The sequence below is a fragment of the Equus quagga genome, chromosome 18 (assembly GCF_021613505.1).
Source record: "Equus quagga isolate Etosha38 chromosome 18, UCLA_HA_Equagga_1.0, whole genome shotgun sequence".
NCBI classification, from domain to species: domain Eukaryota; kingdom Metazoa; phylum Chordata; class Mammalia; order Perissodactyla; family Equidae; genus Equus; species Equus quagga.
This window is the reverse complement of record NC_060284.1, coordinates 24,442,027-24,467,344: the sequence shown is the minus strand read 5'-3', so window position 1 is coordinate 24,467,344 and position 25,318 is coordinate 24,442,027. Positions and strand designations below refer to the sequence as shown.

Below are 25,318 nucleotides of genomic sequence, written 5' to 3'. Positions count from 1 at the left end.
AAAATCACATTGCAAACATCATACTCAATGATGAAAGGCTGGAAGCTTCTCCTCTAAGATCAGGAACAAGGCAAATGTGCCCACAGCCACCACTTCTATTCAACATAGTAGTGGAAATTCTGGCCAGAGCAATAAGGCAAGAAAATGAAACAAAAGCTTTCCAAATTGGTAAGAAAGAAGTAAAATTATCCCATTTTGTGGATGCTATAATTTTATACTTAGAGACACTAAACTCTCCACCAAAAAAACTGTTGGAACTAATAAATGAATTCAGCAAAGTATCAGGATACACCCAACACACAAAAATTAGTTGTGTTTCTATACACAAACAATGAACAATCTGAAAAGGAAATTACAAAAACAATTCCATTTATAATAGCATCAAATAAAATAAAAACAGAAATTGACTTAATCAAGGAGGTGAAAGTCTTATATAAGGAAAACTACAAAAATTACTGAAAGAAATTAATGACGGCATAAGTAAATGGAAACACATGTCCTGTTCGTGAATTGGACGATTTGATATTGTTAAAATGTCAATATTATGAAAAGTGATCTGCAGGTTGAATGCAATCAAAATCCCAGACATTTTTTGCATAAATAAAAAAAATTCTAAAATTCATACAGAGTCTTAAGGGACCCCAAATTGTTAAAACAATCCTAAAAAGGAAGAAAAGGTTTGGGAAGTGGTGTCTCCCAGATGATGGCATAGGACATTTCCAACTTTTCTCACCCTCACAAGAAGAAGAACTAACAATTCTTCATGGACAAGATGCCACTGAGAAAGAATATGGAGGAGAGGCTGTAGCAACCCTCTGAACCACCAAGACCAAGACAGACTGCATTAGAAGGGTGAAAGAAGCAGCTACACACTGACCACATTGCTCCTCCCCCAGGCCAGCACAACACCGTACTAAGAGGTCTTCCTTGAGCCTACGTTTCCTCCAGTGGGAAATGAGAACCAAGGGTGATCATCCAACTCCCCTAGCATTGTGGTCTATTCTTGGATTTCCCACTGTAGTCTTGCCTCACAGAGATGGTAAGGAAATATGCATCGACCACTGGAAATCTGATTATGAAGGAATGGAGAGGGGCTTGCAACAACCAGTGCTTGGATCTTGCCAGACAAATTTTCTACCTGCAGCATCCAACTAGTAGTCCCAACCACTGGCTTTGATCATTTGCAGAGCCAAGGCAGTGATGCAGTCTGATGAGAGAACTTGCCAAGGCACAGGTATGCCTGATCTGGGTCCTCAAAGAGCCTTGTGGGTCCTGGAGCCTGGTCTTCCCACCTCTGCCCAGGCAGGAGAGCTGAGTCATAGCCTGGACCACTTATGATTAGAGTTCCCAGCTCCACGCAACTAGAAAGCCTGGGCAGAAGATCTGGAAGCTGTGTAGCCCAGAAAATCCCAAGCAGAGAGTCCAGCAGGCAGAACTAATGGTCAGCAGAGCAAATCCAGTGGCACAATTCAGCCAGGAAACTTGGGATGCAGGTCAGCTTGAGTTAAAATCACAAATAAAGAGCACTGCCAGGCTTAGAGCTGTTTTTCCTCCTCTGCCCAAATGGAACCAAGTCATAGCCCCACCCACTGCTGAGCATAGCTCCCAGCCCATCCTGACCAGAAAGCCTGACCAGGACACGTGAGCAGCTGATTGGAGATGGCCCTCCCACTCAGCCTGGGCAAGAGAGCTAATTCATAACCCAACCCCCTGCTGAGTGTACCTCATGCTCCACCCAACCAGAAAGCCTGGCCAGAACACCTGGAAAGCTGTGTAACCAATTTACACTCGGGCAGAAAGTACAGCATGCAGAGTCGATTGCCCACACAGCAGTGGCAGTGATTATTCAACCAGGGAACTTGGAGAACAGGTTAAGAGTCAAGACCTCAAACAATGAGGCTTGCTTGCATTGACACCAATTTTCCTGCTCTGTCTTGGAAAGAAAAGTAATCCATAGCCCTGCCCATTGTTGAATACAGCCTTAGCCCAGGTGACCAGGGAACCTAACTGCAACACATGGGAAGCAGCAGAGCCCATTCAACACACCTGCTTTCATTGCCACTTGAATAGAGAGCACAAGCCAGGACTTTCACCATCTATAGAGCAAAATCAGTGGCCTGGTCTGGCCAGGAAATTAAGTGCATAGTCTTGTCTGACTCAGTTCCCTAAAAAATGGGCCATTCAGGCCTTGGGGCCTGTTCTGTTGACCCGCTAGGGCAGGAAAGCTAATTCACTACTGACTATACTGCCTACTACTGACTATGTTACCCAATCTTGACCATATAGGAAGCCTGACCAGAGAACCCAGTAATCCACGGAGCCTATTCTATGCATAGTTTGGACAGGGAACCAAGCCAGCAGTCCTATCCAACTCTTCTGAGCCAGCAGCACCCCCCTCAACCTCAGAGCCTGGGCAGTGACCTCAAACAATAGACCCTCATAGCAAGCCATATTTACCCAAGGTTGTTACTGGTAGACACATCCAGAAACCCAGACTGAGATGACTAGTGAAGAAGTTTCTCTGCCAAAGTGAACCTGGTAGTGTCTGGAAAAGAAGACTGCTTACTCAAATGTGCAAATACCAATGTAAGGAATCCAGGATCAAGAAAAATAGGTAAATATGACACCATCAAAGGAAACTAATAAAGTTTCAATAACTGATGCTAAAAAAATGTTGATCCATGAACTGTCGTACAAAGAATAAGGAAAATTTTTCCTAAAAATGTTTAGTAAACTACAAGAACACAGAGAGAACTAAACAAATTCTTTTAAAAATTCTTGAATAAAATGAGAAGTTCAACAAAGAAATAGAAACTATCAAAAAAGAAACAGAAATCCTAGGGCTGAAAAATACAAAATCTGAACTAAAGATTTCAATAGAGCACCAAAAGCAGAATCAACCATGCAGAAGAATCAGTGACCAAGAAGACAGGATATTTGAAATTATCCAAAAGACTTTAAAAAAAGGAATGAAAAAGGGTGAAGACAGACTAAGGGATTTATGGGACACAATCAAAAGAAAAATATACACATTATGGGACTTCAAGAAGTAAAAGAGAAATAGAAAGTATATTTAAATCAATAATGGCTGAAAAGTCAAAGACAAGATAGAATTTTGAATGCAGCAAGAGAAAAGAGAGAAGTTACATACAAGGAAAGCCCCATAAGACTGTCAATTAGCTTCTCACAAGAAACTTTTCAGGCCAGGAGAGAGTGGGATAATATATTCAAAATATTGAAAACGTAAAATTGTCAACCAAGAGTTCCATATCTGGCACGTTTTCCTTCACAAATGAAGGAGAGATAAAAGACTTTCCCAAGCAAACAAAACCTGAGGGAACCGATCACCACAAGATCTGCCTTACAAGAAATGCTAAAGGGAGTTTTGAGTTGAAGTAAAAGGATGTTAATTGACACCATAAAGACATCAAAAGCTGGTATAAAACTCATTGACAATGGTAAATATATAGTCAAAATTAGACTCTGTAATACAATAGTGGTGCATAGTTCACTTCCAACTTTAGTTTAAAAGTTAAAATATCAAACATTAAAAATAACCATGACTACAATCATCTGTCATTGGACACACAATATTAAAAATATGTAAACTGAAAACATCAATAACCTAAAATATGAGATAGAGGGGAAGTAAAAGTGTAAAGTTTAGGAATGCTATCTAAGTTGTTATTATCAGTTTAAAATAGAGTGTTTTAATTTTAATGTATTTTATGTAAGCCTCATAATAAACAGGGGAAAACACAAATGCAAAAAAAATAAAGAAGGCAAAGCATACTGATATGAAAAGATATAAAAACTAAAAAAAAAGACAGCAGGATAAGAAGCAAGGAACAATGGATATATGAATTAGCCAAAAAAGAGGAGTATCTATACTTATCTCAGACAAAATAGACTTTCACATAAAAATAGAAAAAAGAGACAAAGAAGGTAATTATATAATGATAAAGGAGTCGATCCATCAAGAGGATATAACAATTATAAATACTTATGCACTGAACATTGGAGCACCTAAATATATATAGCAATAACTAACAGAACTAAAAGGAGTAATAAAAAACAATACAATAATAGTTGGGGACCTTAATACCCCACTTTCAGTACTGGATAAAGATAGATACAGACAGAGAACCAATAAGGAAAAAGCAGATTTGAATGCTATCAACCAAATGGTGTGCTATAGCAAGCCCTAGTGATCTAACAGATAGGATTCAATGCTCTCACTGTCAAAGCCCAGGTTTGTTTCTCTAGCAGGGAACCCCACCATGCATCTGTTTGTTATCATAGTGCCGTGGTTGTGTGTTGTTCTGATGTTGATTTTAAATACCAGCAGAGTCACCCATGGTGTACAAGTTTCAGTGGAGCTTCCAGACTAAGACAGACTAGGAAGAAGGACCTGGCCACCCATACTAAAAAAAACTGGCCATGCAAACACTATGAATAGCAGCAGAGTATTGTCTTATACAGCCCCAGAAGATGAGAAAAGGCACAAAAAGAGTGAGAAGGGCTCTGCTATGCTGTACGCTGCATTACTAGGAGTCAGAATTGACTCAAAGGCACTAACAAAAAATAGACCAAATGGACATAAAAGACATATACACAGCATTCTATATGACAATGGAAGAACACACATTTTTCTCCAGCATACAGGGAACATTTTGTAGAACAGACATTATTTTGGCCACCAAACAAGTCTTACTAAACTCAAGAAGACAGGAATCATACCATTATCTTCTTTTACCACAATGGTATGAAACTAGAAAGAAATAACAGGAGGAAAACTGGAAAACTCATGAGTAAATGGAAGTTAAATACCACTGTCCTGAACAACCAATGGATCAAAGGGGAAATTCAAAGGGAAATAAAAAGTATACTGAGACAAATGAATTGGAAACAGAACATACCAAAATATATGGGATGCTGCAAAACCAGATCTAAGAGGGACGTTTATAGCAATTAATACCCACATTAAGTAACAAGAAAGATCTCAAACAAAAACAACCTAACTCAATGCCTCATAGAACTAGAAAAAGAAGAAACTGAGCCCAAAGATAGCAGAAAGAAAGAAATTAATAATGATTAACATAGAAATAAATGAAATAGAGAATAGGAAAACAACAGAGAAGATTAACAAAACTAAGATTTATTTCTTTTAAAAGATTAACAAAATAGACAACCATTACTAGATTAACCAAGGAAAAAAGGCAGAGGCCCCAAGTCAATAAATGTATAAATTAAAGAGGATACATTACAACTGATACCACAGAAATGCTAAGGATCACAAAACCTACTAAGAACAACTCCACACCAACACACTGAACAGCATGGAAGAAATGGAAAAGTTCTGAAAAACACACAACCTACTAATAATGAATCAGGAAGAAATAGAAAATCTGAACAACTAATTACCAGTAAGGAGATTGAATCAGTACTCAGACATCTCCAAAGGAAGAAAAGCCCAGGACCAGATGGCTTCACTGGTGAATTTTACCAAACATTTAAAAAAAGAATCAATGCCAATCCTTCTCAAGTTCTTCAAAATATCAAAGAGAAGAGAACACTCTCAAAATCATTTTACAAAGCCAGCATTACACTGATACCAAAGCCAGGAAAAGGCACTACAAGGAACAAAAAGTACAGGCCAATATTCCTGATGAATATAGATGAACAATTCTTTAAAAAAAAAAAAAATACTGGTGGGAATGACGTCAGTATCATGGTGGACTGAGCTTGCTCGGGACTCTCTCCCCTCCAACATACAACAAAAAGGAGCAACTATATTCCAACACAAAATATCCTAATAGTGCAGGAATACTCAGAGACCCACAGTAGCCAAATGATGGAGGGAAGAGAGGCTGGAGTCCCCGTCGGAGGAGCTGGAACAGGGTAAGAGAGAACTTTGCTCCCTCCCCTAAAGACTGTGGTCGCTAGCACAGGAGGCTCCATGAGGGAAGGAGTGGGGGAGGCGTCACCCATCCACAGGATCACCTAGGACTCCCTAGAACCCTTGCAGCCTAGAGGGAAGCCCTCTAACGGGGGTGAAAGCTTTCATGCAGGGTGATCTCATCAAACCAAGACCCCAGGAGACCAGACAGAGACAGAGCTGATCGGGAAACCTGGGTCTGCACACAAGAGAAAGTGCCCTCCCCAACCCACGCTGCTGTGCTGCAGCATCACGGCTGAAGACAGAGGGCTCAGAATACGTGACTCTCTACCCCCTCTAGTGGCAATAGACTGTAACTGCAACCGAATAATATCACTATGCAGAAAAATCGTTCTTCCAGCATCAAACAGTTCAAAAAAGCTCCAGACCAGAAGGAAAACAATAAATACACAGAATTATGTCCTGAGAACTCAGAAATAAGTAAACTAAATGACAATGAATTCAGAATAGCTATGGTCAAAAAACTCAATGAGGTAAAAGAAAATATAGAGAAACAATTCAACAAGTTCTGGAGTTACTTCACAAAAGAGATTGAAACTTTAAAGAAGAATCAATCAGAAATACTAGAGATGAAAAATACAATGGAACAGATAAAACAAAATACTGATTCCCTGAATGCTCATGTGGACACCATAGAGGAGCAAATCAGCATAATCGAAGATAGACATGTTGAATGGTTCCAGAAAGAGGAAGAGAGAGAATTAAGACTAAAAATAAATGAAGAAAATCTCCAAGAAATAGCTGACTCAATGAGGAAATGCAGCATAAGAATTATAGGCATCCAAGAAGGTTAAGAGAAAGAGAATGGAGAAGAAAGCGTGCTCAAAGAAATAATAGCAGAGAACTTCCCAAATCTAGGGAATGAGAGAGAAATGTGTGTGGAGGGAACTTTCAGATCTCCTAGATATGTCAATGTAAAAAGACCTACTGCAAGGCATATAGTGGTAAAACTGGCAAAAATGAATGACAAAGAAAGAATACTCAGGGAATCAGGGAAGCAAGGCAGAAGAAAATAACCTACAAAGGAACCCCTATCAGACTTTCAGTGGATTTCTCTGTGGAAACCTTACAAGCAAGGAGAGATTGGAATGACCTATACAAAACTTTAAAAGATAAAATTCTTCAGCCAAGAACACTCTATCCAGCAAAAACATCCTTCAGATATGAGGGAGAAATTAAATCTTTCCCAGACAAACAAAAGCTAACAGACTTCATAGCCATGAGAAACCCCCTACAAGAAATCCTCAAGAAGGCCCTCATACCTGAAGAAAGCAAAAAGAAGGGAGAAAGGGGTCACAAAACACAGAGCAAGGAGACAAATAGAATCAGAATAGGATAGCAAATATTCAACTATAGCATTAATATAAAGGGAAGGAAAACACCAAAAACAAAAACAATCCTGTCACTTTAACCACAAACTCACAACACAAGTTGGAATAAGAGATGAAAATAACTTAAGAGGGGAGGAGGAAAGGGACTGAATCATTTTAGACTAAGGAAATAAGAGGCCATCAGAAAATGGAGTATGTTATGCATGAGATTCTGAATACAAACTTCAGGGTAGCCACTAAACTAAAAAAGAGAACAGAGACACAAAAAATAAGTAAGGAAAAAACTAAGAAACATAGCATAAGAAATTGCAGAAGTCAACGGCTAGACCAAAACACACAGGATGAGAAACAAAGGAAATGCAGGAAAACCAGAAAACAAATGACAGAATGACAGCATTAAGCCCTCATACATCAATAATCACCCTCAATGTAAACGGATTGAACTCTCCAATAAAAAGACATAGAGTGGCAAGATGGATTAAAGAACAAGATCCAACAATTTGTTGCCTCCAGGAAACACACCTCAGCTCCAATGATAAATACAGGTTCAGAGTGAAGGGGTGGAAGATGATACTCCAAGCTAATAGCAAACAAAAGAAAGCAGGTGTCACAATACTTATATCAGACAAAGTAGATTTCAAGATAAGGCAGGTAAAGAGAGACATAGGGGGCAGTATATAATGATCAAAGGGACACTACATCAAGAAGAAATAATGCTTATAAATATCTATGCACCCCACACAGGAGCACCAAAGTTCATAAAGCAACTATTAACAAACCTAAAAGAAGACATCAAAAATAACACAATAATAGTAGGGGGCCTCAACACCCCACTCACATCATTGGACAGATCATCCAGACAGAAAATCAACCAGGAAACAGTGGAATTAAACAAAAAGCTAAAACAGTTGGACTTAATAGACATATATAGAACACTCCATCCAAAAACAGCAGAATATGCATTCTTCTCAAGTGCGCACAGAACATTCTCAAAGATAAACCATATGTTGGGAAAGAAGGCAAGCCTCTATAAATTTAAAAAATTTGAAATAATAACAAGCCTCTTCTCCGATCATAATGCTATAAATCTAGAAATTAATTACAAGAAAAAAGCCGAGAAAGGGACAAAGATGTGGAGACTAAACAATAACAAGCAATGGATCATTGAAGTAATTAAAGAAGAAATCAAGAAATATCTGGAGAAAAATGAAAACGATAATATGCCATACCACCTCATGTGGGATACAGCAAAAGCTGTATTAAGAGGGAAATTCATTGCAATACAGGCACACCTTAACAAACAAGAACAATCCCACATACGCAATCTTAAATTACACCTAGCTGAATTAGAGGAAGAAGAACAAACAAAGCCCAAAGTCAGCAGGAGAGAAATAATAAAAATCAGAGCAGAAATAAATGCTATTGAAACAAAAAAGGCAGTAGAAAGGATGAATGAAACAAAGAGCTGGTTATTTGAGAAGATAAATAAAATTGACAAACCCCTAGTCACACTTAGAAAAAGTGTGAAAAAAAAAAAAAGAGAGAAAGCTCAAATAAACAAAAGCAGAAATGGAAGAGGAGAAATAACAACAGACTTCACAGAAATACAACAGACTATAAGAGAATACTACAAAAAACTATATGCCAGCAAAATGGTTAACCTAGAGGAAATGGATACATTCTTAGACTTTTACAATCTCCCAAAGCTAAGTCAAGAAGATGCAGACAAGCTGAACAGACCAATCACAAGGAAAGAGATTGAAACAGCAATCAAAATCATCCCAAACAATAAAACTCCAGGACAAGACGGCTTTCCTGGGGAATTCTATCAAAATTTCAGAGATTTAATACTTATACTTTTCAAGTACTATTCCAAAAAATTAGGGAGGATGGAACACATCCTAATACATTCTACGAGGCCAACATCACTGTGATACCAAAGCGTGACAAGGACATCACAAAAAATGAGAACTACAGGCGAATATCGCTGATGAACAGAGATGCAAAAATTCTCAACGAAATTTTGGCAACTCAAATACAGCAATACATCAAAAGGATCATACATCATGATCAAGTGGGATACATACCAGGGACACAGGGATGGTTCAACATCCACAAATCAATCAACATGATACCCACATCAACAAATTGAGGAATAAAAAACACATGATCATTTCAATAGATGCAGAGAAAGCATTTGACAAGATCCAACAGCCATTCATGATAAAAACTCTGGGGGCTGGCCCCATGGCCGAGTGGTTAAGTTCGCACATTCCGCTGCAGGCAGCCCAGTGTTTCATTGGTTCGAAACCTGGGCGCGGACATGGCACTGCTCATCAAACCACACTGAGGCAGCGTCCCACATGCCACAACTAGAAGGACCCACAACGAAGAATATACAACTATGTACCGGGGGGATTTGGGGAGAAAAAGGAAAAAATAAAATCTTTTAAAAAACTCTGAACAAAATGGGGATAGAAGGAAATTACCTCAACATAATAAAAGGCATATATGACAAACCCACAGCCAACATCATATTCAATGGGCAAAAAATGAACGCCATCCCCCTGAGAACAGGAACGAGACAAGGATGCCCTCTATCACCACTCTTATTCAACATAGTACTGGAGGTTTTGGCCAGACCAATTAGGCAAGAGAAAGGAATAAAAGGAATCCAAATAGGGAGTGAAGAAGTGAGATTCTCGCTGTTTGCAGATAACAAGATCTTATAGATAGAAACCCCCAAAGAATCCATTGGAAAACTTTTAGAAATAATCAACAAGTACAGCAAAGTTTCAGGGTATAAAATCAACTTACATAAATTAGTAGCACTTCTATACTCTGATAATGAACTAACAGAAAAAGAACACATTACCATTCACAATCACAACAAAAAGAATAAAATACCTTGGGGTGAATTTAAGGAAGTGAAAGACCTATACAAGAAAACTACAAAACTTTCCTGAAAGAAATTTATGATAACATAAAGAGATGTAAAGACATTCCATGCACATGGATTGGAAGAATAAACATAGTTAAAATGTCCATACTACCTAAAGCAATCTACAGATTCAATGCAATCCCAATCAGAATCCCAATGACATTCTTCACAGAATTAGAACAAAGAATCCTAAAATTCATGTGGGGCAATAAAAGATCCTGAATTGCTAAAGCAATTCTGAGAAAAAAGAACAAAGCTGGAGGCATCACAATCCCTGACTTCAAAACACGCTACAAAGCTACAGCATGGTACTGGTACAAAAACAGGTGCACAGATCAATGGAACAGAATTGAAAGCCCAGAAATAAAACCACACATCTATGGACAGCTGATCTTCAACAAAGGAGCTGAGGGCACACAATGGAGAAAAGAAAGTCTTTTCAACAAATGGTGCTGGGAAAACTAGAAAGCCATATATAAAAGAATGAAAATTGACCATTCTTTTTCATCATTCACAAAAATAAACTCAAAATGGATCAAAGACCTAAAGGTAAGACCTGAAACTACAGAAAACTATTAGAAATATTCAACAACTACAGCAAAGTTGCAAGTACAAAATCAACTTACAAAAATCAGTTGAGGGGGGCCAGCCCCATGGCCGAGTGGTTAAGTTCATGCGCTCTGCTGCGGCGGCCCAGGGTTTTGCTGGTTCGAATCCTGGGCACGGACATGGCACCACTCATCAGGTCATGTTGAGGTGGCGTCCCACGTGCCACAACTGGAAGGATCCACAACTAAAATATACAACTATGTACTGGGGGGGTTTGGGGAGAAAAAACAGAAAGGAAAAAAAATAGATTGGCAACAGTTGTTAGCTCAGGTGCCAATCTTTAAAAAAAAAATCAGTTGCATTTTTATACTCTAATAAAGAACTTACAGAAAGAGAACTCAAGAACACAATTCCAATTATAATCACAACAAAAAGAATAAAATATCTAGGAATAAATTTAACCAAGGAGGTGAAAGACCTATATACCAAAAACTATATGACATTACTGAAAGAAATCGAAGATGACATAAAGAAATAAATGATATTCCGTGCACATGGATTGGAAGAACAAACATAGCTAAAATGTCCATATTACCAAAAGCAATCTACAGATTCAGTGCAATCTCAGTCAGAATCCCAATGACATTCTTCACGGAAACAGAACAAAGAATCCTAAAATTTATATGGAACAACAAAAGACCCTGAGTAGCTAAAGCAATCCTGAGAAAAAAGAACAAAGCTGGAGGTATCACAACGCCTGACTTCAAAATTTAACTACAAAGCCATAGTGATCAAAACAGAGTGGTACTAGCACAAAAACAGACACACAGATCAATGGAAAATAATTGAAAGACCAGAAATTAAACCACACATCTATGGACAGCTAATCTTTGACAAAGGAGCCAAGAACATACAATGGAGAAAGGAATGTCTCTTCAATTATTGGTGTTGAGAAAACTGGACAGTCATATAGAAAAAAAAAGAAATTAGACCATCATCTTATACCATACACAAAAATTAACTCAAAGTGGATTAAAGACTTGAATGTAAGACCTGAAACCATAAAACTCCTAGAATGAAATATAGGCAGTACACTCTTTGACATTAGTCTTAGCACATTTTTTCGAATACCATGTCTCCTCAGGCAAAGGAAACAAACAAACAAAATAAACAAATGTTACTTCATCAGCCTAAAAATCTTCTGCAAGGCAAAGGAAACGATCAACAAAATGAAAAGACAACCCACCAACTGGGAGAAAATATTTGCAAATCATATATCCGACAAGGGATTAATTTCCAAAACATATAAAGATCTAATACAACTCAACAACAACAACAAAAAAAATCCAAAAGTGGGCAGAAGATATGGAGAGACATTTTTCCAAAGAAGATATACAGATGGCCAATAGGCACATGAAAAGATGTTCAACATCACTAATCATTAGGGAAATGTAAATCAAAACTGCAATGAGCTATCACTTTACATCTGTTAGATGGCTATAATAACCAAGACAAAAAATAACAAATGTTGGAGAGGATGTGGAGAAAAGGGAACTCTCATACACTACTAATGGGAATGCAAATTGGTACAGCCACTATGGAAAACATTATGGAGATTTCTCAAAAAATTAAAAATAGAAATACTATAGCATCCAGCAATCTCACTACTGGGTATTTATCCAAAGCACGTGAAAGCAACAATTCAAAGACTTACGCGCCCCTATGTTCACTGTAGCATTATTCACAATAGCTAAGACGTGGAAGCAACCCCAGTACCCATCAATGGATGAATGGATAAAGAATATGTGGTATAAATATACGCAATGGAATACTACTCAGCCATAAGAAGAGACAAAATCATCCCGTTTGCAATAATATGGATGGGCCTTGAGGGTATTATGTTAAGCAAAATAGGCCAGACAGAGAAAGAGAAACACCACATGATTTCACTCATATGTGGAAGATAAACACATGGATAAAGGGAACAGCTTAGTGGCTACCAGAGTGGAAGGAGGTTGGAGAGTGGGCAAAAGGGGTAAAGGGACATATATATAGGGTGATGGATAAAAATTACAATATTGGTGGTGATCACGATGCAGTCTATACAGAAACTGATAAATAATAATGCACACCTGAAATTACACAATGTTATACACCATTATTACCTCAGTAAAATAATTGGAAAAAAAACAGCATTGGCCAATTTTGTATACAAAAAGAAGACAATTTAAAAGACTCATCATCTAATTTCATGCAGAGTACATTTTAACATTTAAAATATAAACTCATATAAAAATAAAGCTTTCTGATGAAAATGTGATGGGAAATACATCATATCAAAGAAAAAAGGGTTAAAATTTTTCAAAAAGAAATATTTTCCAACACTTTATTCTATGTCTTCTGTTTTATGTTATATATTAGAAATCTATTTTTGATAGTGCTATAAAAGTTGTCTCTAACATCTGTTTTCTGTTTTTCTCACTGTTATTATCAGAGCTCATTTCACAGAAACATATTATGCAAAATAGAATTGACACTCAGTTAATTAATTGACACAATTCTTGTTCTGTAGTTCACTATAGTGGAATGCAATGTTTTAAAGTGAATTAAAATTTCCCTGGCATATAACTCAAATATATGTGCCAGAATTCTTGCTTATACTGAAATTCGAATATCATAGAAGTATCTTAACAGAAAGAAAAGAAATTGATGGGAAAAAACGCTGGTAGCATTTGTTGGCTTTTGAAAAGTAATGGTTATATGTTTTTGCTCATTTTCAATATTCATTTTCACATTTTTTTTTATTATTTTATTTGAAGTGGATCCTCAAATTATTTTCAGTCCTCCCTCTCCCCCACCAACTCTTGATCCACCCTGGTACAAGCAAAGAAAAATCTGGAAGCACATGCAACAAAATAATACTGAATATGTCTAGGCTACAAAATCAGGGATTCTATACACACACACACACGCACGCACACACACACACACTCTGGGATTTTTATTGCTAATGAAAAAATCACTGTTGAACTAGAGAAGAGAAATTAAGTACAAAATTTGTCAAAAGAAAATAAAAACTAATAATCAAATCCCTAGCTTCACAACAGTACCCCTGAGAGACAGGGCGCAGAACTCTCTCACAGCCGTTGCTTCGCCCACATTCACTCCCGCTGCCCTGCATTTATTGTGGGGTCAGGAAACCTAAGCCAGCTGCGAAGGAGGGAGGCGCCCGCGTTTCCAAAGCCAGGCGTGGAGGAAGCGCAAACTTTCCTCCCGCCTCATCAGGTGTCCTGCCTCGGGGGAGAACAGTGAAAACCCAGAGGTTAACCTGCCAAAAAAAGCGCATGTCCTTTCGATTTCGGTTCTCCTCGACCCCACCCCATATCTGGTTGGCTGTAATATCCGGCTCGATTTTCAGCTTCTCAAGAGAAGAGTTGGTACCCACAGGAGCCAGACGCAGGAGGAGCGCGCGAGGGGCGAGCGAGGGCTCCTGAGGACTTGTTCCCGGACTGCAGGACCGCGCCAAGTAAGTTCGCTCCTAAACTTGGTCTTCCAGGCACATTTGCGTTAACAAACTACCAACCACAAATTCCCAAGCGCACACTCCACCCCGGCAGGGGGGAGGCCGCGGGAGGCCGGCGCGGTGCCAGAGGGTGTGTGATCTGTGGGGCGCTTTGCCTCATCTTCTCCTTTTGGACCAGAGGAGGCAGCGAGACGACAGCCTCTCCTCCCTTCAGCATCCACCCAGGCCTGCAGCAAAGGGCCCTGCGTGGGAAAAGGAGGAGTGCACCCTGCCTCATCTGCGGAGAAGGGGCTGAGATCCCTTCTTGGTCTGGTGGAACAGTTAGGACCGCAGAGGCGCTGAGTGGGGTCGCTTCCTCCACCTCCCTCACTCACCATTACTCAGACATTTCCAGACTGCTCTCTGCCAGGCATTAGAGAAACAGAAAAAAAGACGGTCACTAACATACAGAAAATTTAAATTCTAAAGGGTCGACTCTAGATTACTTTTTTACTAACAACGTTTAATATTCCAAATACTACAACGCTGTATTATATGGAATAATTCCATCTCACTCTCGCTAATCAGCTATAAATAATAACCATAAGGTCTAATCCTGTTTCTTTATCATGTACTGTTTTTAATGTGTGGTCCATACAAGAACTGATCAGCATAACTTCTGGTACTTGCAGAAAATACAGGCGTCAGTTTATTTTTAATCATCACTCCAGGTGACTCTGGTGAACAGTAACCCTTACAAACTGTTGATGGTCTTCCGCCTATTACTAGTCTGTATGGTAATGAACCGGGCAGGAATTATTGTTTTATCTATAACACTGATAAGAAAATGGAGGCTTACAGAGATAGCTCCTTTCTCAAGGTCTCACAGAAAATAATTGACTTAAACCCTCTGGTTTGGACCCTGGCAGCCTGAGTCCAGAATCTGTGCTCTGACATCCCAGGGCAGCTCTGGGTTCCTCCAGCCTGACTCATCCTCCATCAGTGTCCTCCTGCTCAGCTGTGACTGCTGGTCCTCTCCCACCTGCTCATCCTCCTCCTGGGATGTGTGCCCCACTTGCTTGCAACCTGGGAGAGAACTGTTACTGTTTCAGTCCAACGCCAATCCTTCACCTTCATTCAGAAACTACCCTCCCTGCCTTCTTAGACGCTCAACTTTTAAGCAATACTTATATAGGATTTACTATGTACCACTGTGATTTTAAGAACGTTATAAATGTCATGAGATATTTAATCCTCCTAAAGACCCTAATGACCAATAGATTATTTTTAGTGTTGCCATTTTACCGAAGAAAAAACTGAGGCACAGAAAAATTAACAATCTTTCCAGTGGTCACACAGCTTGTAAATATGGGAAGATGTGACTGTTGCTTAGCACTGGCTTTGAGAAAATAAAGGGACAAAGCTCTTTGACTGCTGTCCTGCTCTTGATTTCATGAAACACCCAGTCATTGTGATGAAAACATTGAAAATACAGCCTCACCCAGGTGAGACTCTGGCTAAAACACCCTGACTACTGTTTCTCTTCCCTGACAGCCTATAAATAAGAAACATCCTTTTCCAGTTAAACAAATTAGTTCCTGCCCCCATAACACTGTCTCGGTTCTGTAAGGATTGGCCCGTTGTGCTTTGACACAGCTACATCCGTTCTCTCTTCTTCTCTCTCTCACAGTCACTTCTCCCCCAGCCTGCTCCTGCGCCCACCGTTCACTAAACCCGTCCTCAGCAAGGTCACTGATCACACTCATCTTCTCTTTCTCAGAGAGACCTGCCCTGATTGTCCTCTATATAAATTCAGCCCTCACACTCCCTATCCCAATTCCCTGCTTATTTTCTACCCAGTATTTACCATCATCTAATAGACATATATGTGTTTGCTTCTTTGCTTTCTTTATTACCTGTCTCCTTCCACTAGTATAGAGCTCCCAGGAGGCAGGAATTGGTAGCCATTTTGTTCATTGCTTGACATCGAGCACCTCTGTGGGCAGGGACAAGAAAATTGAGTAACATGTGTCCGGCTTCTAAAATGGAGCTGGCAGGCCATTAAGGAAGTGAGGCTTATGCAAGTACACCAGGTCTCTGCCCAGATGCAGTATAATTTTTTGAACCTTGCCTCACTATTGTTTTCTTGAACTTTCCTAAAAAAAAAAAAAAAACAATGCTTTCTCATAGCTGAGAACTTTTTGCCTTAGAGATGCCCTTAGCAACCAATAATGGATAGCCAGGGAATAACAGTTATTGCCAGCACCAGTAACACATGTTGCAAAACAACCCATATGAGTTATCTCTTTCTGTCTTCATAAACCCTTGCCTTCTTAGTCTTCTCCAGAGCACATTTTGGGTTTCTGCCTAAATCTTTGTCTCCCGAATTGCAAATCTAATTGCTCAAATAAATTGTGTATATTGCAGTGGTTTTTCCTTGGTGAACACCTAGGACGGTGCCCAGCACGTGGTACATATTCAACAAATGTTTGTGCAATTAATGAGACACCAAATCATTTTGGACCTCTTGAAATCTCTGCACACTCATCTCTTTCATGTCCCATTCTGCCTTTACTTACCCCCATAATGTTACTGTTCTCAAGGCTCCATCATCAGTGCTTTGTTTTTCTCATTCTATCCATTTCATGAATCACATGTAGGCAATGTTCAATGTTGTTTTAGAGTTCACTTAAAGATCAATAAGGTAATATACATTAGGTATCTGCACTGGTCTTGACACACCAGACTAAATGCTTATCTTTTAGACACACAAAACATGGAAAATTGATAGATAAGTTCCACAAGCAGAAAGCTGATAAGCATGTGACTTTTGTAACCATTAGAGATGACTTTGAGATCTTATATTCTACTGAGTTGTTTCTCTCGGTTATAGCTTACCATGACATCTGGATCCATCATGAAGGGCCCTATTTGTCTTGTGGAAAACCAGAAAAATCAACTGACAATAAATTCAGTAGCACTGAAGATTCTTGACAACATATCTTAGCCTGTGGTGGTGGTGGCCATTGAGGGCCCTGCAGTTGGACAGGAAAATCCTACCTAATGAACCACCTGGCAAGACAGAGCCATGGCGAGTGTTGTCCTGGGGCAGGGGCCATATGCTTGGGAGCAGTGATAACACAAGCTGATCACACCTCCTTTAGGGTTGTCTTAAGGAAGAACCTAACCCTCCCACTGAAAAAAACTTCTGATTCTCACCACTAAATTTATAACTTCAACCCTATCTGTCTACAAAATATCACAGTTTAGTCCCATAATAAAGAGTTCCCCAATGCTATCAAAAGATCCATCCTATTAGTCTTGCCCCCATCCACTCTCATCTGCTCAGGAGCTCAGCTCCAACTATTACTCCTTTCCTTTCTCCTATACCACTTTTGCCCTAAACTACGGGGTTATTTCAAGTAGCACACAAATATTGCTCAATATGTGCCATTTTTAAAAAGGGATAGAAGGAATAACAGACAGCAGAATCTCTGTATGTCACATATCTCAGTGGGGCTACCCTCCATTTTTTTGCTTCAATTCATAGCAAAACTTTGATAAATTATATCCCCCTTCTCTTTCTCTAATTAGTCTTTTCTAATATGTGAACTATAATACACACAGAAGAGTGCATAAAACATATATATACAATAAAGTTAATAAATATAAAGTGATCATCTGTGTAATTACCTCCCAGGTCAAGAAAAAAAAAATCACCTGTACCCAAAAGCCAAAATCACACTCTCTCACCTTCACTAGAGCTCAGTGATGTTTTGGGTTTCGGTGCATTCTTTATTTGTAAACGGTTTTGCAACCTGTGTATGCACTTCTGAAAAATGGATTAAACTTTATATAAAGGGAATGATATTCGATGTACTCTTTGGCATCTTGCTTCTTTTGCTCAATGAGAAGTTTATAAGATTCATCTGGTTTGTCATATGCATCTGTAATTTATTTATTTTCACAACTTTATAGTGTGTTATTGTCAGGGGAAACCACAATTATTTTATCCATTCATTCTTGATGAACATTGGTATTATTTCTAGTTTTTATCCTTTATGAATGAGGCTGTCATGAATATTCTTGTGTTTATATTCTGGTGCACATGTACACAAACTTCCCTTGTGTCATGTACCCAGAAGTGGAAATGCTCGGTCACAGAGTATATACATCTTCAGCCTTTCTAGATAATATCGAACAGCTTTTCAAACTTCATGTAAAGTTTATATTCTTATTAGCAATAACTGAGATTCTCCACATCCTCACAAAATTTCAGTGAAAGACTTTTTAGCTTTTTCTGATCTAATGACTGTATAGTTGCATATTATTTGACTCATTCCAATTAGCTGGAGCTTTTCACGTGTTTATTTGCTATTTGTATTTCCTTTTTCATGAAGTCTTTTTTCCTACCAGGTTGCCTCTCTTGCTTCTTATTGATTTTTAGGACAATCCATCTATGTCCTGATAGGCCTTTCTGTCTATGAAGACCATACATCGTTTATTCTCTAATGTCTTCCTCTGTGGCTCAGCGGTTCAATACCATTAGAGATTGAACCTCAGTCCACTAAACTCTAAGGATCCCAGGAGTACTTCCCACTCCCTCAGTCTCTCTCTGTCTCTCTCTCTCTTTCCCTTTCCTTTCTTTTTCTCTCTCTCCTTTTGGTTCCCAATCTCACATTGGCTTTCAACAAAACTTTTTGTCTTTGTCTTTCTTTTAGAGGAATTCTTGGCCAACAATTAGGAGAGGACACTTTTCCTTACCTGGCCTAAATTAATTAGTAGAACTTTTTTTTAAGGATTAAGGATTTGAGAACCATGAGAGAGAGATAGCAGTAAAGGAGTTTTGACAATGTCCTTTTTTATTCTACGCTAGATAACATCAGATAATAATGAGGTGCTTTCCCATTGCTGAGAAAGTGCCTACCCTCAAAATTCTTTAAAACACCTGAATTGTGACTCTGCTGCCTCACTCATATCACAGGAAGAACAAAAAGAAAGAGACTCGCACGTAGTTAAGGTCCATGAGCAGGGCCGAGTCACTACTCCTCTCCTGGGTGATGACTTACTTTTCATGTTTCTACCTCTCATGGCTAAGAGTGATGACATCCAATTACACTTTGTCTTTTCTCCATAGGAACTGGGAGCTCAGATCACTCTATGTTAATGAGCAAGCAATTGCATACCACCAAGATGTAGAAGAGTGCAGACTATTTCAGGCTTTATACCCTCTCTGGGAAGAACACACAGGATGTGAAAATTGAATGGCCTGAGTCATGCTGAACCATGCTACCCTTGGTAATTCATCCTTTCCATTTCTATTCCCAGTTGAAGGAAGCGTTGGGATATGGCAGTTAGTCAAAATCTTGGACTCTTGACAAGATATATCACCCACAGGTTCCCAGGCATATACCTCACATCTTCTCCCGCTGTGTGTTTAAGCCTTTGGAAAGAGGGGCAAGCAAGTTTCACAGGTTTTCTCTGCTCTCCCTTCTTTTGTATCCCCCTCCAGAGGCAATGAACAAAGAACTCATCATTTGCTTAAAGAGGTGAAAACAAATGAGGAAAATACAGGGATGAAGGGAAGAAAAAATTTCAACAAAATCTGATGTATCAGGCCAACTTCTGGAAGGACACAAATGACCTAGTCAAGGGGTAATTGAAGAGAGTTTAATAGAGGGACTGTTTCTAAGAGCATAAGCAGAGCAAAGGGAACCAATGAGAAAGGAGGAAGTACCCAGAGAGTGCCAACAGCAATGGCCCGGTAGTTTTTATAACTCCCAATAGCCTGAGGAGACAAGCAATGAGTGGACACCAGAATGTGGCAAAGACCAGAGCCATTGGGTGGAGACAATGAAAGGAGCTGTGACTCAAGATAGAGGAACAGAGGCACTGGGATACTGTGGCTCACCAGGGTGGAAACTAGGAGAACACATGCCTGACTTCCGGTCTCCTGCTGGTGCCTCCCACTGGTTGAATTCCATCAGAAACTGGAGGACAACGGAGCTTGTCAGTGTCAGATAAAAATAGAAGGTTAATAGAGTTTATGTTAATTCTATAATGTGACATAATTTCAGACCTTGATAGTATGAGGTGAATAGAGGACACAAAGAACTTTTTGAGAAAGTCCTTAATACGTGTAAACGTTGGATCCTCTGTCCTTGCTGAAATGGAAGCCACACTCCTCCCAGCCTTGCACTCACATTGGGACAAGTTGAAACAATGTAACCCATGGGCAGCCCAGACTATCTGCTGTGACCATATGTTGCTTTCTCCTCTTCCTTTGCAAGTTTCCATCTGGGATCCACATGAGATCTGAAACCAAGGGCATTTGGATGTGATGTGTACCCCACCCTTCCATGCCCAACCACACTCTGGTCCTTCTGGACACTGAAGGCCTGGATGATGTGGAAAAGGTAAGGCTGAGAGTGATCTTTGCTCTTGATATTGCCCTTACATTTTAATTTGCCACCTCAGTTCAACTTTTATGACACATTCCTGTAAACTGCAAATCCATTTCTGAATAATGAGGCTAAAGTGCGTTCTTTGAATTTACTTCTTTCATAAGCTCAATACTTTGGTCATTAGGGATAAATCTTTTTCACATTTTTAACACTGGAGTGAAAGATACAAATTAAATACTTATTGGAAAGCTGAATTGCGGGGCATTGTGGTAAGTCCTACAGATATCGTAGTGAATGAGCTAAAGGTCCATTTGGGGAGATAAGAAATATGGAGTGTTACCAGAACAGGGTACCATGCATATGAAAAGTGAAAACCTAAATTAGTCTTTCAGGTTAAGGAAAAGATTCTGGAGGAAGCTATAAGTCATGGGATCAGTGGGCTCTACTAGTGAGGATGTGTTGGATTGATGGAGTTGGAGGTACAGACAATTAATAGGGTTTCCATGAGATAATCTATTTAAGTAATCTCCAGAAAAATAATCTATTTAAATAATCTCCAGAAAAGCTCAGCTACACCAGGAACATTCATTAAGGTTTTGTTTCAAGTCTCTGAGCTTCAAAGATGAATTCCTCACTGACTTCTATAAAAACATGAGCTAGACCCACCAAAAGCATTGTAAATGAGATAATTTTAGGTATTTGTCTTCATAGTGTTAGTGGCAGTCAATCTTGTCTCCTTATATATATTAGTAGGAGTCTAAAGTGAAAGTAGAAGCAGTGGATATTTGACTTCCATTAGTGCAAAAAAGGCTTGGGTCATGAATTCACAAATTCTGAATTTAAAAATTCAGGTTAAAGTACTCAATGATAACCTCAGTGTAAACTCAAGATGGTCTACTGCTACCTAATAGATTACATGTTGCATAAACCTTCTTCATTTTATCTAATTGCATTTGTCAAAGAACCAAAACACACCAAATTGTAAACTAACAGCAGTAAAAATGCTTGTTGCTCTTACAACCTGTAGTATATTTGAGAGGTATCTAATTCTATTAACAATTTACTCATGAGTTACCCTGACTCTCATTTTCTGGCTCTTCTTCTATTCCCACACACATACCCACTACTTCAGTCAGATAAAATAACAATGTAATACCTTCATATGACTGCACTTTCTGACAATTCTGATTGGCTTCTATCTGTCCTTCCACCTGCATGGTCCCTTTATCTTCACAATTCCACATTCTCTCAAATCTTTAAAGCCCAGCTATTTTCCACACGATGCTACTGTTTTACTGTTAAATATAATCATACCTTGCTCTGAATTCACAGAGTACTTTTCTGGTTTATTATCATCCCCAACTTGTCTTTTACATTGTAACATTTGGTTCTACTCCTGGCAGCATTTATAATCTTGGATGCATTATGTTACCATGTATATCGGCCCCTCCGGAAAATGATCTCTTCAAGGGCAGGGAATGTCGTGTGGAACTCTTTATCCACACAACCAAATGCAATGTATGGCATTTGCACACGCACAGTGAATAGTTGGTGAATTTAAGTGAAGAGTATTTGTGTCCCTAATATAGCCCATGATCAAGAAAAATTTGCAAAGGAATCATTGCCCACTTATTATTGCAAAACTTCTATGTTCTAGGTGCTGTATTAAACATTGATAGACATTTGCAGTGATACTTACTTCTGCTAATAGCTAAAGAAACTGAGTCTCTGAGAAGGGTCACTGTCAATACCAAAAACAAGGTTTAAATTTAGCATTGTCTTCAAAATTTATGTTGTCAACCCTACTGTTCAGTTGTAGTACAGCTGACATAGTGAATGAACAACTGAATGAGTGAATGAAGAGCAGACTCGTAAGTCCCTGCTGTAATGTCCTTCCTAAGGTGACTGTAATAGTGACATGTGGACCTTTTCACTGGCCGTGCTTCTGAGCAGCATATTTGTCTACAACAGCACGGGCACCATCAACCACCAGGCCCTCGAGCAGCTCAGTATCCTTCCAGGAACCAAACCACCATGTTTCATTGAGTTTATGGGAATGACAACTGAGACAATCTCCTCTTTCCTGTGGTTCAGTTCTTATGGTGGTGGAGAAGGAGACACAGAAAAATGGGAATGTTTATGAAACTTGTTTCAGGTTGAGATCTGCAAACTGTGGTGTAGAGCACTTCTCATTCCTTAGCTAAGATCCCAGAGACGTGACTGAACTAACAAAACTAATCAGGACCAGATCCTCTCCCATCTCTGGTGAAGTGGATGACTCAGCTGAGTGTGCGAGTTTCTTTCCAGACTTTGTTTGGGATTTCACACTGGAACTGCATTTAGATGGACACCCCATCACTGATGATGAGTATCTGGAGAATGCCTTGAAGTTGATACCAGGTATCAGAGCATGGCCTGAGTGGTGGAAGGTTCAGGAGGGAGTAGGATCAACTAATCCATGTCACTCAGCACTTGATGTCAGTCCTTATTTGAGATTGGATTGAAGCCCATGCTAATACTGATTGGTGATTCACAGGTGGGTGTGGCTTCAGTCATTATTATTACTTGACAATCTCTAGCAAGATCTAGATCTAAATCTCTAGTTGAACATCACAGAGGGAATTTAGGATACAATATTGGACCAAATGACTTTAGAAAAATAGATGCTATTTTTTTAAAAAAGTCTCAATACTTGCATTATTTATTAAGTTTAAGCGCTCCTCCTCTTCTCCTATTTCGAGAAAAATAACCTATCAAATTGGAAGCTGCTAGACACAGAATCACAAAGTAATCAAATGACTAATATTTGAAATACATTTCGCACACTGTATTTTACTAGCCTGCATAGTTACATCCTTCATAGACAGGATATTTATATGCCATGTGGTTCAGAAAAAAGCGTTGACATGTCATTCCAGTAAGACTGTGAAATCATTCATTTGGTCTTTCTCATAACATCACTCTCTTCATTCTACAGCCTTACACAATATGTTGTAATGTTCATGTAATAAGTTCATTACACAGATCATATTTAGCAGAGAGGATAATGAGTGGTAACACAGAAGTGATATCCTTTTTTCTTTATTTAATCACTTCTTCATTCTTTCAACAAATATTTATTGAATAACTGATATATGCCCAGAATCGCTCTATATGACGTTGTCAAGTCCAAGATAATATATTGGACTCTCTGATATGGAGAACTGGTGAGGTCTCCAAGTTATATTTAGGTGAACCTTACTATTTAGTCGTATCTGCTAAAGGAATTACAAACATATTTATGGTGTGTGCTTCTTTTACTCTGATATTATAAAGCTTTCTTTACTTCCTGAGTGACATTTGTCAATGTCCATGTCATTGGGTACAAATGTAATTTGGTCATTTTCACTGCTGTAAGGCTTTCCTTTGTACAAATGCACCACAATCTGCTTATCCATTTACTGTTGATGGACATTTAGGTTATTTTCAGTGTTGACGTATTATAAATATTGCTGATGCGATCATCCTGTGTTCTCTTTGGTGTACTTGTGCATACATTTCTGATAGTAATATACTTAGGAGTGAAATGGTCAAGTCACGAAGTACTTATATTACACTCTAGTATATAAGGCCAAAGAGTCTTCCAAAGTGGTTGAATCCATTATCTATTGCTACATAATAAACACCAAAAATCCACGGGCTTAAAGAAACAATTATTTTATTTCTCACTCTCTGTTTTGTGAGTTAGGCGAGTGGGTTTTTTCCTGGACTTGCCTGGCTTGACTCATGTGTCTGTATGCTATTGGGGAAATCAGTAGGAAATGGAGGGTCTTGCACAGCCTCATCCACATGTTTGGGGCCTTAGTGGAATGTCTGGAAGACTGGGACCACTCTCTTTGCACAAAGCTTCATCATTCAGCAGTCTAGCCCATATTTTCTGAATCAATCATTGATGGATTTTCATTTTATCGTAGTATACTTCATGCTATAAAATTGAACAGATATAAAATTTCAGCTTGGCCAGCAGATTCTGTGGGACTGTTGTAAGAAGAAATGTATTGTGATCATAGAAAAAAACTAGCTTTTTTTGCCATCTTCCTTTGGCGAGTTGGGAAGCCCAATAGGGGGCAGGAGTGGCATTCTATTAGATGTCAGTCCTCAGTGACAGCAATCAGAAGTAATCATCTCTAAAGTGAGCAAATGATTCTTTATTATAGGATAAGATTGAAAACTGGGGTGTCTACAGTCTGTGTTTATTTGTATCTCAAAGAGCTAACAAATATTACATCACGATCACCTCAAGGTATAAGGATTAAGGCTGAAATTAAAAACAGAAAGTAAAGACATTATTAAAGGAAGTCTTCTCACTCCTTTTAACTCTACAAAATTATCAAGTCATCGAGCACTGGTTAAAGAAGTCGGGTCTATAATTGTGTAAATAAATATACCATATAGAGCAGAAGTCACAGAAAAAAACAAACCATGATTCATCAGAGTATGTTCATGATGGTAGATTTCATTATCCGAAAGATTTTAAAGCAATAGGCAAACTGACATAACGGAGATAAAGAATCAGTCTAAAAATACAGGAAGGTCAAAATATAATAACGTAAATGAGTTAAATCAATAAAGTCAGAGTCAGATTTGAGGTAT

The 25,318-nt window shown here is 38.8% G+C and overlaps 1 protein-coding gene across 8 annotated transcripts in view; it reads left to right on the top strand.

The window, feature by feature from the left end:
- The first annotated feature begins 14,156 nt into the window (after positions 1–14,156).
- The window catches only part of LOC124230127 (guanylate-binding protein 1), a 56,866-nt gene continuing 45,704 nt past the window's right edge, over positions 14,157–25,318 (top strand). For 2 of the 8 annotated variants that reach the window (XM_046645906.1, XM_046645908.1), the window contains exons 1-3: positions 14,157–14,306; positions 19,420–19,580; positions 20,573–20,698. The gene's annotated coding sequence lies outside the window, so the exon portion shown is untranslated. Of the gene's footprint in view, positions 14,307–19,419; positions 19,581–19,794; positions 20,699–22,587; positions 23,223–25,318 lie in introns of all 8 variants that reach the window. The other 6 variants (XM_046645910.1, XM_046645911.1, XM_046645909.1 and 3 more) reach the window with 6 other exon arrangements.